General features: G+C 45.3%; 1 long non-coding RNA gene across 1 annotated transcript; it reads left to right on the top strand.

Annotated features, from left to right (window-relative positions):
- The first annotated feature begins 1,038 nt into the window (after window positions 1-1,038).
- Window positions 1,039-12,910, top strand: LOC131507577 (uncharacterized). The gene is made up of 5 exons (XR_009259562.1): window positions 1,039-1,666; window positions 2,687-2,845; window positions 2,940-3,073; window positions 6,701-6,885; window positions 9,432-12,910. It is a non-coding gene; the product is annotated as an uncharacterized LOC131507577 (long non-coding RNA).
- The last annotated feature ends 892 nt before the right edge of the window (window positions 12,911-13,802 follow it).

Below are 13,802 nucleotides of genomic sequence, written 5' to 3'. Positions count from 1 at the left end.
GTTGATTCTGAGCCTCGTGGATGACTGGGAGGGGTTCAGGACTTCAGTGGAGGAAGTCACTGCAGATGTGGTGGAAATAAGAGAACTAGAACGACAAGTGGGGCCTGACGATGTGACGGAATTTCTACAATCTCAGGGCAAAATGTGAACAGATGAGGGGCTGCTTCCCATGGACGAGCACAGACAGTGGTTTCCTGAGACGGAGTCCACTCCTGGGGAAGACACTGTGAAGACTGTGGAAATGGCAGCAAAGGAGTTAGAACACAGAATATTCCATAAACTTAGCTGCTAAAGCAGCAGTAGGGGTGCCCGGGTGGCTCAGTCGGTTAAGCGGGCAGCTCTTGATTTCAGCTCTGGTCATGATCTCACAGTTTGTGAGATCGAGCCCCACCTCGGGCTCTGTGCTGACGGTGTGGAGCCTGCTTGGGATTCTCTCTCTCTCCTCTCTCCACCCCTCCCCTGCTCACTCTTTCTGTCTCTCTCTCAAAAAAGAAAAAGAAAAGAAAAGAAAAAACAACAGCAGAGTTTGAGAGGACTGACTTCAATTTGGAAAGACGTTCTGTTGTGGGTAGAATGCTATCAAACAGCATCACATGCTACAGAGAAATGTTTTGTGAAAGCAACAGTCAATCGATGGGACAGGCTTCATTGTTGTCTTATTTGAAGAAATTTCCACAGCCACCACAACCTTCAGCCATCACCACCCCGAGGAGTCAGCAGCCTTCAACATCAAGCCTCCAACCAGCAAAATCATTATGACTCACCGAAAGCTCGGATAAGGGTTAGCATTTTCTAGCAAAAAATTATTTTTCCGGGGCGCCTGGGTGGCTCAGTCGGTTAAGCGTCCGACTTCGGCTCAGGTCACGATCTCGCGGTCCGTGAGTTCGAGCCCTGCGTCGGGCTCTGGGCTGATGGCTCCGAGCCTGGAGCCTGCTTCGGATTCTGTGTCTCCCTCTCTCTCTGCCCCTCCCCCGTTCATGCTGTGTCTCTCTCTGTCTCAAAAATAAATAAATGTTAAAAAAAAAAATTAAAAAAAAATTTTTCCATCAAGGTATGTACATTGTATTTTTTAGACATAATGCTATTACACATTTAGGCTACAATATAGTGCAAACAAACTCTTAATAGGCACTGGAGAACCGAAATATTCATTTGACTTGCTTTATTGCAATATTCCCTTTATTGCCGTGCTCTGGAACCAAACCTACCATATCTCTGAGGTATGTCTGTGTGCCACGATACATGTGCCCATTTATTTGTTTAACTTACGTTTCCCCCTAGAAGACAGAAAGTCTTGCGTATAAAACATTAGTCTAGTCCCTAGATCTAAAGCACTGAACCAGCATTTAAAGTATGTCCCTGCTTGTCTAAGGTTTAATTTTTGGTGGAGGGACGCTGAAAATAAACACATGAATGAGCACGTCGGCCACATCGTGTATCACATCCTTCCATGGTCTATCATCTCATAAATCACTTAATGAGAAAAGCAATGCAGAAAAACAGAAGAGGTAAGGGAATAAAGAACAATATGGGAGAGGTAAGGTCTCTTGTTTTAAGCAGAATGCTGAGGGAGGAGTTCACTGCTGATGCCTGAACAGACACGAATGAAGTGAAGGAGCGAGCCATGCAGGAATCTGGAGGGAGTGAAGTCTTGGCAAGAAGCATCGTAAGGACTAGGATGTTCATTGACATGGAGAAGTACTTGGAGAAAACTGAGTAGTGGGAGGTGGGAATCAAGATTTCAGTTGGGCCCTTTAAAAATTGAGTTGCCTACCTAGTTGGGGTGATATTAAAAAGTATCAGCAGATAGGGGCACCTGGGTGGCTCAGTTGGTTAAGCGTCCGACTTCAGCTCGGGTCATGATCTCACGATTCATGAGTTCGAGCCCCGCGTCGGGCTCTGTGCTGACAGCTCTGAGCCTGGAGCCTGCTTCCGGTTCTGTGTCTCCCTCTCTCTCTGCCCCTCCCCTGCTCATGCTCTGTCTCTCTCTGCCTCTCAAAAATAAATAAAAACATTAAAATATATATATATATATATCAGCAGATGGGACACCAGGCTGGCTCAGTTGGTGCAGCATGTGACTCTTGATCTCACGGTTGGAAGTTCGATCCCCATATTGGGTGCAGAGATTACTTAAAAATAAAATCTTAAAAAAAAAAATCGACAGATGTTCAACAGATGCTGGCCAATCAGAAAGGATTCTCCACTATTCAGAGCTGATGACACTTATAAACCAATGATAATACCATAGTGAGACATGCCAGTGAGTGTTAGCTCTGCCTATGAGATGTCCAAGTGGAGACATGTGATGCTGGAATGCAGGAGAGGATCAGGGCTGGTGATGAGTGGTTTAAGACCATGGGATTATGGGAGGTGACGGGGAGGGGAAAGTGGGTGACGGACACTGAGGAGGGCACCTGTCGGGATGAGCACTGAGTGTTGTATGGAAACCAATTTGACAATAAATTTCATATTAAAAAAAAAAGACCATGGGATTGATGAGATCATCAACTGAGTGGGTATAGAGATATACAAATGAAAAGGTCAAGCACTGAGAAAGATAGCCTGCAAAGGTGAGAAGTGACCATTGAGGTAGAAGAAAACCAAGTAGGGGTGGCGTCCTAGGAGCCAAAGGGAGAATGTATTTCAAGGAGAGAGCAATCTATGGAGACAAGTGCTGCTGCAGGGTTAAGAAAATCACCGAAGACCCTTCGTTGGATTGGAAACGTGGAGGTCATTGGCTTTGACCAGGACGGTTTTAGTGGAGTTGCTGGGATAGAAGCCTGCTTGGAATGTGATCAAGAGATGACCAGAGCCGGAAAGTCTGCTTAACTCTTTGAAGACGGTGTGCTGTAAAGGGGAGCCGAGACATGGGGCTGGAGCAGGAGAGGGATGTAGGGACAACCAAGATATGTCCGTTGTTTGTTTCTTTGTTCCAGATGAGAGAAATTACGGTGTTTGCTTACTGATGGAAACGATCTGGCATAGAAGGCATCGATAAGAAGCTACCGCAGAGCAAATCTTTGAGCAGGTGGAAGGAAATTGAATGGAGCGCAGAATAGAACATAGACAGGTACATAATGCATCCTTTGCACCAGGGAAGGCAGAGTTTGTGGGCATGGATGTGGGATTGGTAGGGTTGGTGGGGGAGAACGTAGAAGTTCTCTTCTTCTTGCTTCCACGCGCTCAGTGAGATACAAAACAAGATCAGTGTATTTGGAAGGCACTACTCCAAGATGCTGTAAGTGTTCCGCTCTCATACGTGGAATTAGGGTCATTTTAAATGATCTCTTTGCCTTTTGTAGTTTTGATTTCTATCCAGTGTGTAATATTACACATTTTTTTCTGAGTAACATGTGTCTTCTCCCACTGTCCTCCTTTGCTGCCGCTCAGAAAGATGATCCTGACCATCCTGCCACTCACCAGTTGTATGTCCTTGAACTAGTTACTGACATTTCTTTGTGTCTTAATTTCTTTATTAGCAACGTGGAGACGATAATGTCTGTGCTATTTAGTCTGCTGGGTTGGAAGAGTATTAAATGAGAAAATGTATGCAAAAATAATTTAAAAAGAATCAGCATGGATATAAAATGTTCCTAGTGTGGTTATTTCTGGTCTGTGTAGGGAAGTCTGAGGCAGGGGCGGAATCTAAGAATAGGCCGATCATCCAACCACCTCTTACGAGCTAAGTCCTGAGAGCAAAAACTACTTTTCTGATTCCAACAGTGCTGCCTCCTTTCATCAAGCGTCTAATTAAGATTAAAAGCTTTGTGCCCAACTCTAGAAAACAAAATAGGGAGCATGTTTCCTTTGCTGTTACATTAAGTTAACTTTATTATTTGACACTCTAAGTGAAAATGTTTCCTACTGGGCCAGGTTTCTCCAGTTGGCTTCAGATACATTAATTGTGACATTTACCACAATTTTTGCATTTGTATTCAAAACCACCCAGAGAATATGTGGCCATGATTATTCTTTTGTTATTTTTTTTCTCAAATTACCGTGATCTCATTGTTAGCTATGCTTCAGCACATGGGTCCTGCCGGCTTGTCATCATTAGACACATTCATAGAAAGCTATAAATAAAAAAAAAAAATCACAAGATGAAGATAACACCACTTACTTAAGACACTTTGTATGAATTAAGTAATGATAGTGGAGTCGCATAACTCTTCTGCAAGTACAATCCTGAAGTGCTTTTGTGTTTCTTGGCATTTGAATATTTCATGGTGAGCCTCGAAGATTATAAAATGCAAAGACAAGGACTGGGTGGTTGTTGTTGTACCATGTGGACACGATTGAAGATAAATGCTCATTAATCCTTGCTTTCAACTTATTTACATCCTCTCCGTTTTTACTGTAAGACAGCATAACCCCAGCATTAAAGAACATTTTGAAAAATAAGAAAAACACCACCGTCTATCTCATCATCTGAATGTAACAATTTTCCCTTTTGTGTATTCTTTTTTTTTGTTTGTTTAAAAAAAATTTTCTTAACATTTATTCATTTCTGAGAGACAGAGTATGAGCGGGGAAGGGGGAGAAAGAGAGGGAGACCCAGAATCCAAAGCAGGCTCCAGGCTCTGAGCTGTCAGCACAGAGCCTGATGCGGGGCTCGATCTCACGAACTGTGATACCATGACCTGAGCCGAAGTCGGATGCTCAACCGACTGAGCCACCCAGGCGCCCCATCCCTTTTGTGTATTCTTGGTGCATCTTTGTTCTTCCACGTACATAGCTTTTCATGGTTGCAATCACAGTATGTATGCAGTTTTGAGTATAAATTTCTAGAGTTGCATTTATTTATTTATTTATTAAGTTTATTTATTTATTTTGAGAGGGAGAGAGAGTGGGTGAGGAGTAGAGAGAGGGAGAGAGAGAGAATCCCGCACTGTCAGCATGGAGCCCAACGTGGGGCTCGAACTCATGAACCATGAGATCATAACTGGTGAGGTTTTGGGGGGGTGATAGTGGGGTTCATGGAGTCCAGAGCCGATGATCAAGAAATAATTTTTGAAGACGTCTTTGGTGCAAAAAGGTGATTTTGTTGAAGCACAGGGACAGGACCATGAGGAGAAACTGGGTCTATACTCTGGGGTTGGGGGAGGTAAAGTCCAGGGGAAGTTTCTAGTGAGATTTTTATATGCTAAAGAAGAGTCACAGGATTCTGGAGGCCTAGCTATTGTCAAGCTAGGATTGTTTTTCCCTCTAGCAAAGCGTTAACATTAAGACAGTAAGGAGTTCCTGGAGAAACACTTTACTCTGCCAGCCTCAAATATTTGTCAGCAGGCTGCAGGTTGTAAGGAAATTTAGTTAGTCTATCTGCCGTTTCCTTCTGCCTCTGTTTCCCGCATCACTATGGAGGGGTGATGGAGACTTAGGTCCTGCCGGACTCTGCTCTCTATCAGTTAACCATTTGTTTTCCCCCTTTCTTTGTTCTTGGGCAGCCAGGAGTGCCTGAGGAATATCACACATATCCCACCTGGTTTGGGGGGGTGGGTGTTTGTGGCCCGTCAGCTTGCCTTATGCTCCCTCATCAACAACCTGAACCAAAATCAAGAGTCGAATGCCTAACTGACTGAGCCCTGAGGTGCCCCTAGGATTGCATTTATTTTTTTTATTTTTTAAAATTTTTTTTTTCAACGTTTTTTATTTTTATTTTTGGGACAGAGAGAGACAGAGCATGAACGGGGGAGGGGCAGAGAGAGAGGGAGGCACAGAAGCGGAAACAGGCTCCAGGCTCTGAGCCATCAGCCCAGAGCCTGACGCGGGGCTCGAACTCACGGACCGCGAGATCGTGACCTGGCTGAAGTCGGACGCTTAACCGACTGCGCCACCCAGGCGCCCCTAGGATTGCATTTAAAAGAGGGTGTTCTGGGGTACAGAAAAATTGCCCAAGTTATGTTTCTATCTTTTGTTAAAACTAGACTGTATTAGAAAAACCCTGAGGTCAAACCTTACAGAGAGGAAAACCCTCTTGGGCGTGGGGGGGTGGTTGGAACACAAACTGGCTGGTTATGGCTGATGTCTTCTCAGGCGATCCTTGATTAAAATTTTGAGTAGTTTTGGCTTTGGTGTTGATGAAGATCTTATGGTTTTATACTGTCTCAGAACAAATTTCAACAACGAAATGTATTTCACAATTGCCATCTCTAATTTCACAGACCATCATGTTTCACGATTGTGTATGATAGATTGATTGCAAATGCGGGGCCAAATTTTCATCCCTCCTCGGACCCACATCCTTGCCACATGACTTTGTCGCCATTCCCTGGAATGTGAGTGGGCTTCTATTATGCTTTGGCCCATGGAATGCAGTGGAAGGTGATGGAATGTCAGTTCTGAGCTTAGGACTCAGAGCTTGCGCGCACATCCACTCCAGCCTGGGCTAGCCTGATGGAATATAAGAGACCAAGTGGATCAGGGCCAAGGGAGCCCAATGGAGGCTCAGCCCCGGCCAACCACAGCTGCCCACAGAGGCACGGGTGAGCCCCATCGAGGTGAGCCGATCTCGCCCAGCTGAGCAGAACCACCCAGTGGAGAAGTCATCCCAGGCTGTTGCTTTTTTCAGCCACTAAGCTGTGGGCGATTTATTGTACAGCCTTCGTTGGGTAATATGTAACCGATAAAAAGTTCTATCACATTTTGACCTTTCAGACAATTCTAATTTCTCCCCTTGGGTTTCTGCTGTAACATTAAGTTGCAGAATCGGAGTGGAAGAACATGCCCTGTTGCCGTTGCCATCACCCTTCTTCCACAAAAGGCTAAAGATTTGCGAGGACTGTAGATTGACTGAAAAGGACTTCGACTCTCCATTGAATGCTTGCGCTCAGATGACCTACCTGAGGGCTTGTGTCCTGCTTTCTTCAATGAGGTGAATGGGAGGTAAGACTGCCTTTATTTTATTCTATTTTCTCTCTTTTTATCCAATCTATCAAGCCTACAATCTGTTCTCGATAGATTTTCAAGCGAGCAGGAAACCAGAAAAGATTAAGGTTTGAGTGGTATTGTTACAGGAGAAATGGTCTGGATGGTCGCAAGGTAGCATCTAATTAACCTCAGATGCTGGCCCCGAGGCTCCTAATAATAGAAGTGCCCAGTGCACAAAGAACTAACAAACTGCCTGAAATTCAAGCAATTCACCTTTTTGTAGGGGCGATTCTGCGGCTGTTGTTATTTATTTTCATTCCACTATTAAATGATTTAGGATATAAATGTGCCTTTATTCCCATGCGGTGTTTCTCAACACAGCAGCGGGTATAAGAAATTCCTCCTATGAAATTATGCTGTTGCACGGGCTTGGGCAGCTCACAGGTCAGACGGGTTCCCAGGGAAAGCAACAACCCTTCAGCAAACAGCAAGAATGACATAGCCAGTCTTGTCCCCTCTGTGGTACTGAGTTCCTGATTTCTTCTTCTTCTTTTTTTTTTTTTAATTTTTTTAAATTTGCATCCCAATTAGTTAGCATATAGTGCAACAATGATTTCAGGAGTAGATTTCTTAGTGCCCCTTGCCCATTTAGCCCATTCCCCCCTCCCACAACCCCTCCAGCAACCCTCTGTTTGTTCTCCATATTGATGAGTCTCTTCTGCTTTGTCCCCCTCCCTGTTTTTATGATTTTTGCTTCTCTTCCCTTATGTTCAGCTGTTTTGTATCTTAAAGTCCTCATATGAGTGAAGTCATATGATATTTGTCTTTCTCTGACTGACTAATTTCGCTTAGCATAATACCCTCCAGTTCCATCCACGTAGCTGCAAATGGCAAGAGTTCATTCTTTTTGATTGCCGAGTAATACTCCATTGTGTGTGTGTGTGTGTGTGTGTGTGTATATATATATATATATATATATATATACACCACATCATCTTTATCCATTCATCCATCGGTGGACATTTGGGCTCTTTCCATACTTTGGCTATTGTTGGCTATTGTTGATAGTGCTGCTATAAGCATGGGGGTGCATGTGTCCCTTCGAAAGAGCATACCTTTATCCCTTGGATAAATACCCAGTAGTGCAATTGATTTCTTCTTAATACACCCTGATGAGGAGGGTGATTAAGTTATTCAAGGGAGAGGAAGAATGGACTTAATCTTCTCTTCCTTCAGTTTTAAACATTCATTTTATATGTTCCATTACAAAAATACACACAATTATTTCTAGAAAATTGCAAAATACAGAAAAAATAGGTAGAAAAGTAGTCCCTCAAAATCCTATGAATAACTTTGGGATATTCTTTTCCAGTGTTTTAAATTATTTTTTCTTTTTAAAAAAATTTTTGATGTTTATTTATTTTTGAGAGGGAGACAGAGCATGAGTAGGGGAGGGGCAGAGAGAGAGAGAGAGAGAGAGAGAGAGACAGAATCCGAAGCAGGTTCCACGGTCTGAGCTGTCAGCACAGAGCCCCACAAAGGGTTCCAACCCACGAATCATGAGATCATGACCTAATGCTGAAGTCGGATGTTTAACCGACTGAGCCACCTAGGTGTCCCTCCAGTGTTTAATTTTCTATAAATGATTGCAAATGCAAATAAATAAACAGAAGATACTCATAAATAAGGGTAAGAGCAAAGTCAGAAATTCTAGTGGATTTGGAAGACAAGTACAGGGCCATTCCTTCCTCTAAAGAGTAAGGGCAGGGGGTGTCTGGGTGGCTCAGTCATTTAAGCATTCAACTTTGGCTCAGGTCATGATCCCACGATTCGTAGGTTCCAGCCCCGTATTGCACTCTGTGCTGACAGCTCAGAGCCTAGAGCCTTCAAATTCTGTGTCTCCCTCTCTCTCTGCCCCTCCCCACTCACACTCTGTCTGTCTCTCTTTCTCTCTCTCTCTCAAAAAATAACATTAAAAAAAAATTTTTTTTTATTGAAGAGTAAGGGTAATCATGATGTCATGAGGTGGGGAGGAGGGGAAAGTACAATGAAGACTTAGGCTGGTACCTGGCAGTAAAATTCACTATTAATCACAATAAATGGAACAAACAAACATCAGTCTGGAGCTTTGTAAGTGCCAGGCACCGTTCTACTCGCTTTCTCTATATTAACTCATTTGAACTTGGCAACAACCCGACCATTCAGGTGTCACTATCATCCTCACTTACACAGGAGGATTTGTTAGCTGGCTTGCCCAAGCGGGGAACTGCGATCCAAATTCACATAGCCTGTTTAAGGTGTCCTTGCTCTTAAAGGCTATGCGATTATCTTATTATTTTCTTTATTATAATTATCAATCTGGCCTCCCCAGAGGACTCCAACACCTTGACCATTTAGAAGGGGCCCATTTGGCACAGCTTTGGAGAATTTCATGTCACCGTTGCAATCATTTATTGGCTTAAAAGCATGTTCCTTTGAAACTGAAATCTGAGTGTCATTCGTCACCATTCATTTGTGTGATAGCCTGTCAGTACCTTTTCTTTTTCCCACTTTTCTTTCAGGACACAATAAATTATATTCAAATGGCAGTCATGGAGGAAACTTCCCTTTCCTTCCTCATCCACCAAGCTGATCGATGGGCGCTAAAGCCCCGGGGAAGCAGCATCTGTTGTAACTCAAGGATCCCTGCTCGAGCTGAGTATGAAATTAACAGACACAGAGCAGTTAGCAGCTCAACATTTGTTCAAGTCTGGCACATGCACACATCATTAGCAACTATATTTGAGGAGCAAGATCAAGGAGGTGAGGAAGAGGGTGTATCTGATTAAAGGGATATTCAGGAAAGAGGAAATTCAGAGCATTTAGGTAAAGCTTCATGGCTAAAATAAATGAACCGGAGAGCAGAGCAAACAGCCAGGGACATGGGATAATTTTGCCTGTGCAACTTCCCAAACAAAGTCATTTCACGCAGTGGATCCCCCAGAGTGGCTGGCTGCCTCTTTTACTTCAGCTCCATGGGCTGTCTCTCCATTAAAATTCGAGGGCAAAGATTTTGCTGTCCTGTTCACTGCTGTAATCTGGGCTCTTAGTAGATAAAATTAAATATTCATGGAATAAGTTAACGTATACTTGCTCAAAGCCTGCCTTGACCTGAGCTAGGCAAATAAAGCCTGAGATGTTCGGCAGGAATCCAAGGCAACGTGCGTGCCGGAAGAATGGCATCTTCCAACCAAAACTTGAGTGTTAATTAAAGTGTACAGAATTAGCGGGGAAATATTATGGGACTGCCTCTCACGTGCCCCACATTACTCTAGGCCCCGGAGGAGATACAGTCGAAGCACAATCACAAAGAACAGTGAATATTTGCTGAGGGCTTGCTATCGGCCAGGCATATGCTAAACTCATTCCTCCCATTAGCGTGCCCAATTCTCCCAGTACCACCTACGGGGCAGGTGGGTAGCAGGCGATCATCTCCAGCGGGTATTCAAGGCAACTGGTGCCAGGTCAATTTCATAATGCGCCCAGGGTCCTACAGAGAGTAAGCGGGGGAGCTGGGAGTCCCTTTGCTGTGCTCTCCACCTCCATCCCCTGTGGCCCTTTAGGAACCTGCCCCTAATCTGAGGACACGAAAGGGGCACCGGTGAACAACGAAGCCTTAGCCTCGGTGGCCCTGGCAACCGAAAGCGGGCGAGTCAGTGTAGACTTTGACACAGAGCTCCCGGAAGGAGGCTGTACTTGGATCCGTCTTGAATTTCATCATGGGTTTGTTTGTATGCCCGTCTCTCCGTTCTCTATCTACTCCTCCGCTCATCCTCCCTCCCACCCACCCAACAAACATGTCCTGGGTTCCACTGTGCACCAGACGCCGAGCGCCGAAGTGGAATTTGTGCTGAGGTAGTCGTATGGGAGCCGCGTGTGCTCCTTGGCACGAGAGGGCCAAGATTAACCCCCCCACACACACACACCTGCCAGCAGAGGGGCTTCCCCAGCACGGGCGGTTTGGTGCTGTAAACACTGGGAATGCTCATACCCTTGACCCAGCAATCTGACCTGCTGGAGTTGGCCCAGAGGGAAATGATCTGTGCCAAAGTCACTGCCTATAGCGCTGTTTGTAAGGAGCACGTATTGGAAATAGCCACGTGTTCTTCCAGAGGGAACTGCTGAAAAAACAAAATGAAAAACTCCACAGTACCCCCAAAGAGATTACTAAGCAGCTGTGAAAAGGAGTGAAGAGGTGTAATGAAGTGATCTTTAAGACATTTGAGTGAAAAACGCAAGGAACATACGAACGGTAGGCTACCGCTTGGGTCAAAGGTGGGAAATAGGAACATGCTGGGTAGGCTATCTAGAAAATACCGCTGGAAGGATGCACCAGGCACTGATGATGGTCTGTGGGTTTCAGTGGAAGGCACAGGGACTTGAATGGCAAGAGGAGCAGGAGGGATGTTTGATGAAATACCCTTTTGTATGTTTTGAATTTTGAAACTTGCACGTGGGTTATCTATATTCCCCTCTAAAAAGTAAACAAAAAATCATGGGCAAAGACCAAGTTACCAGTGGTTTATCTATGAGTGACGGAGTTTTAATTTTGGTCCTCCACATCTCTCAAGGCGCTCAAGAGGGGAATCCTGTGTGCCAGGATGGGTCGGCAATCTGGAACCCTCCCTGCCTGACTCACGCCTGAAGTGCTGTGACATTCGGTTTCTGTCCTTGGCTGGACCGGGTACCTTTCCCAGGGTTCTCTTCCTTAGCAAGGGAGCTTATCCCCAGACCTGGTGTTTGCGGTTTGGCAGAGGGTGGTCAGGGTGGGCTTCACGGAGAAGGTGACATCCGCGCAGAGCTTGAAGTAGGTGAAGGAATGGTTCCCCTAAGGGCATTCAGGGGAAGGGAATTCCAGGAATACAGAAGAGCAAATTCAAAGAATGTGAAGTCATAGGGTGTTGGGCTGGGCAGCAGACCTTCCAAGAATGGAGTATGCAAAATGCAGAGAAGACACGAGACAAAGGCATAGTCCACAGTTGGTGTGTGGGTGAGGAAGGTGGGGATCGTAGACAGCCTTCTACCCCTTTCCTGGAGATTCCACATCCAGACATCTGCCCATTTCTTGACTCTGATCTCATGTTCCAGGTCTACTAACTGGCCTGCTCCTGGGTCCCTGAGGCCCGGTCCATTGCTGTTGGCATCCCGGCCTTAAGCCCTGTTTCTGTAACCATCTCTGTGATCTGGTCTCTCCTGGCTGCCACCAAGGAATGGGGACCTGAATTCCATTCTGGGATGGAGACTGCTGCCAGTTCAGTCCCTGTGGGGACCACGGGCATTGTGAGGAGGGGAGACAGGAGTAGGGAATCCGTCTTTCAATCCCGGCTCTCACCGGTCTTCCTGCTACTTCAAAAACGGCACACCTTTCCTTCAGGTGCTTTTGAGCTCCCGAGTCCTCATCCTCAAACACTCCTCCCCTACTTTGTGTGACAAACTTGCTCTCTTGTTTCACTCAGAAAATGAGTGGTCCTCAAATGTCCTCCTTGGAGAAGCATTCCCTGACCTCCTGATGGAAGATGGCTGCCTCTGCCCCTCTATTCCTTTACCCAGTTGAACGCCTTCACCCCGTATATGGACGTGTTTAGTCTCTGTCTCTCCTCTCTTAAATACAAGCTTGAGGATAGTAAGAACTTTATCCAGAATCCCAACACTGGCAGATGGTTGGGCCTCCTGGAACTTGCCTCGGTGAATGGGTCTGGTTCCAGATTCTGGTCCCTCCAAGTCAACTGTGTCCCACTAGAGAACCAGACTCTGCCTGTCGGGGGGATGGAGATTCCTAGGAGTTAGGAGATGTGTGGATGAATAGAATGGCATTATGGGCAGGCACTCCAGGAATACCGTTCCCCATCCTGAAGCAGAGGGTTGCAGAGGCAAAGGCAGCATTTGCCAACATTATACATGAAAAAAAAAAAAAATACAGGGACCTTTTACCTTCTCAGAATCATGCTTCTCTTGGTCTTATCAGCTTTAAGGTGAGTGTAAAGTGCTCATAATTTTAAGGTTCACAACTGTTGTAAGGTGGCAATCTGATTTTTTAAAAATGTTTATTTTTGACAGAGAGAGAGAGAGAGAGAGAGAGAGCATGAGCGGGGGAGGGGCAGAGAGAGAGAGGGAAACACAGAATCTGAAGCAGGCTCGAGGCTCTGAGCTGTCAGCACAGAGCCCGATGCGGGGCTCGAACTCACAGAGTGTGAGATCGTGACCTGAGCTGAAGCCGAACGCTCAACCGACTGAGCCACCCAGGCGCTCCTGTGCCAGTCTACTTTTAATCTTACTGATTCTTCATTCTTGAGAAGCAGCTTCGACACCAGTAGACTGGGTTTCAAATTTGGGCTCTGACGTATGGTGACTTTGAGCAGATCACACCTTTCTGAGCTCATTTCCTCATCTAACACAAGGTGGGGGGAGTGGGAATGGGGGAACTATATTTACTTCCCATCGTTGGCAGGACATAAAGTATGGGGTCTTTGGTACATAGTAAGAGCTTAATTAATGTTCCACCATTTCCTCTGTCCTCAGCCCTTCTCCACATCTCCTATCACGAAAGATCTTTTCCATGTACTCTGTGGTCCAAGAGATTAATACTTGCCTGTAAGACGTGAGGACTGAGAAAAGGAAGCACACGATCTTTGAGATCATCAAAGATGATCTTTGAAGCGCAATGTCCTGGTCACAGGTCTGAGAGCTCTAAAAGCTGATAAAGTCAAAACAATTTCTTTGATGGTGGAGTCGCACTACATTTCAGGCATATTTTCACAAATGCACAGGTGTGGCTTAGCTGATATAACAAAAATACCCCCAAATACAGAAGCTTACGTACGCTAGGAGCTTGCGTCTTTCTTCTATAATAATTTGGAAATTAGGTGGTAGGTTTGGGTTAGTGGATGCAAGGA

The sequence above is a fragment of the Neofelis nebulosa genome, chromosome 3, assembly GCF_028018385.1.
Source record: "Neofelis nebulosa isolate mNeoNeb1 chromosome 3, mNeoNeb1.pri, whole genome shotgun sequence".
Lineage (NCBI taxonomy): Eukaryota > Metazoa > Chordata > Mammalia > Carnivora > Felidae > Neofelis > Neofelis nebulosa.
Note: the sequence above shows the minus strand (reverse complement) of the source record. Positions and strands in the feature narration are given on the sequence as shown.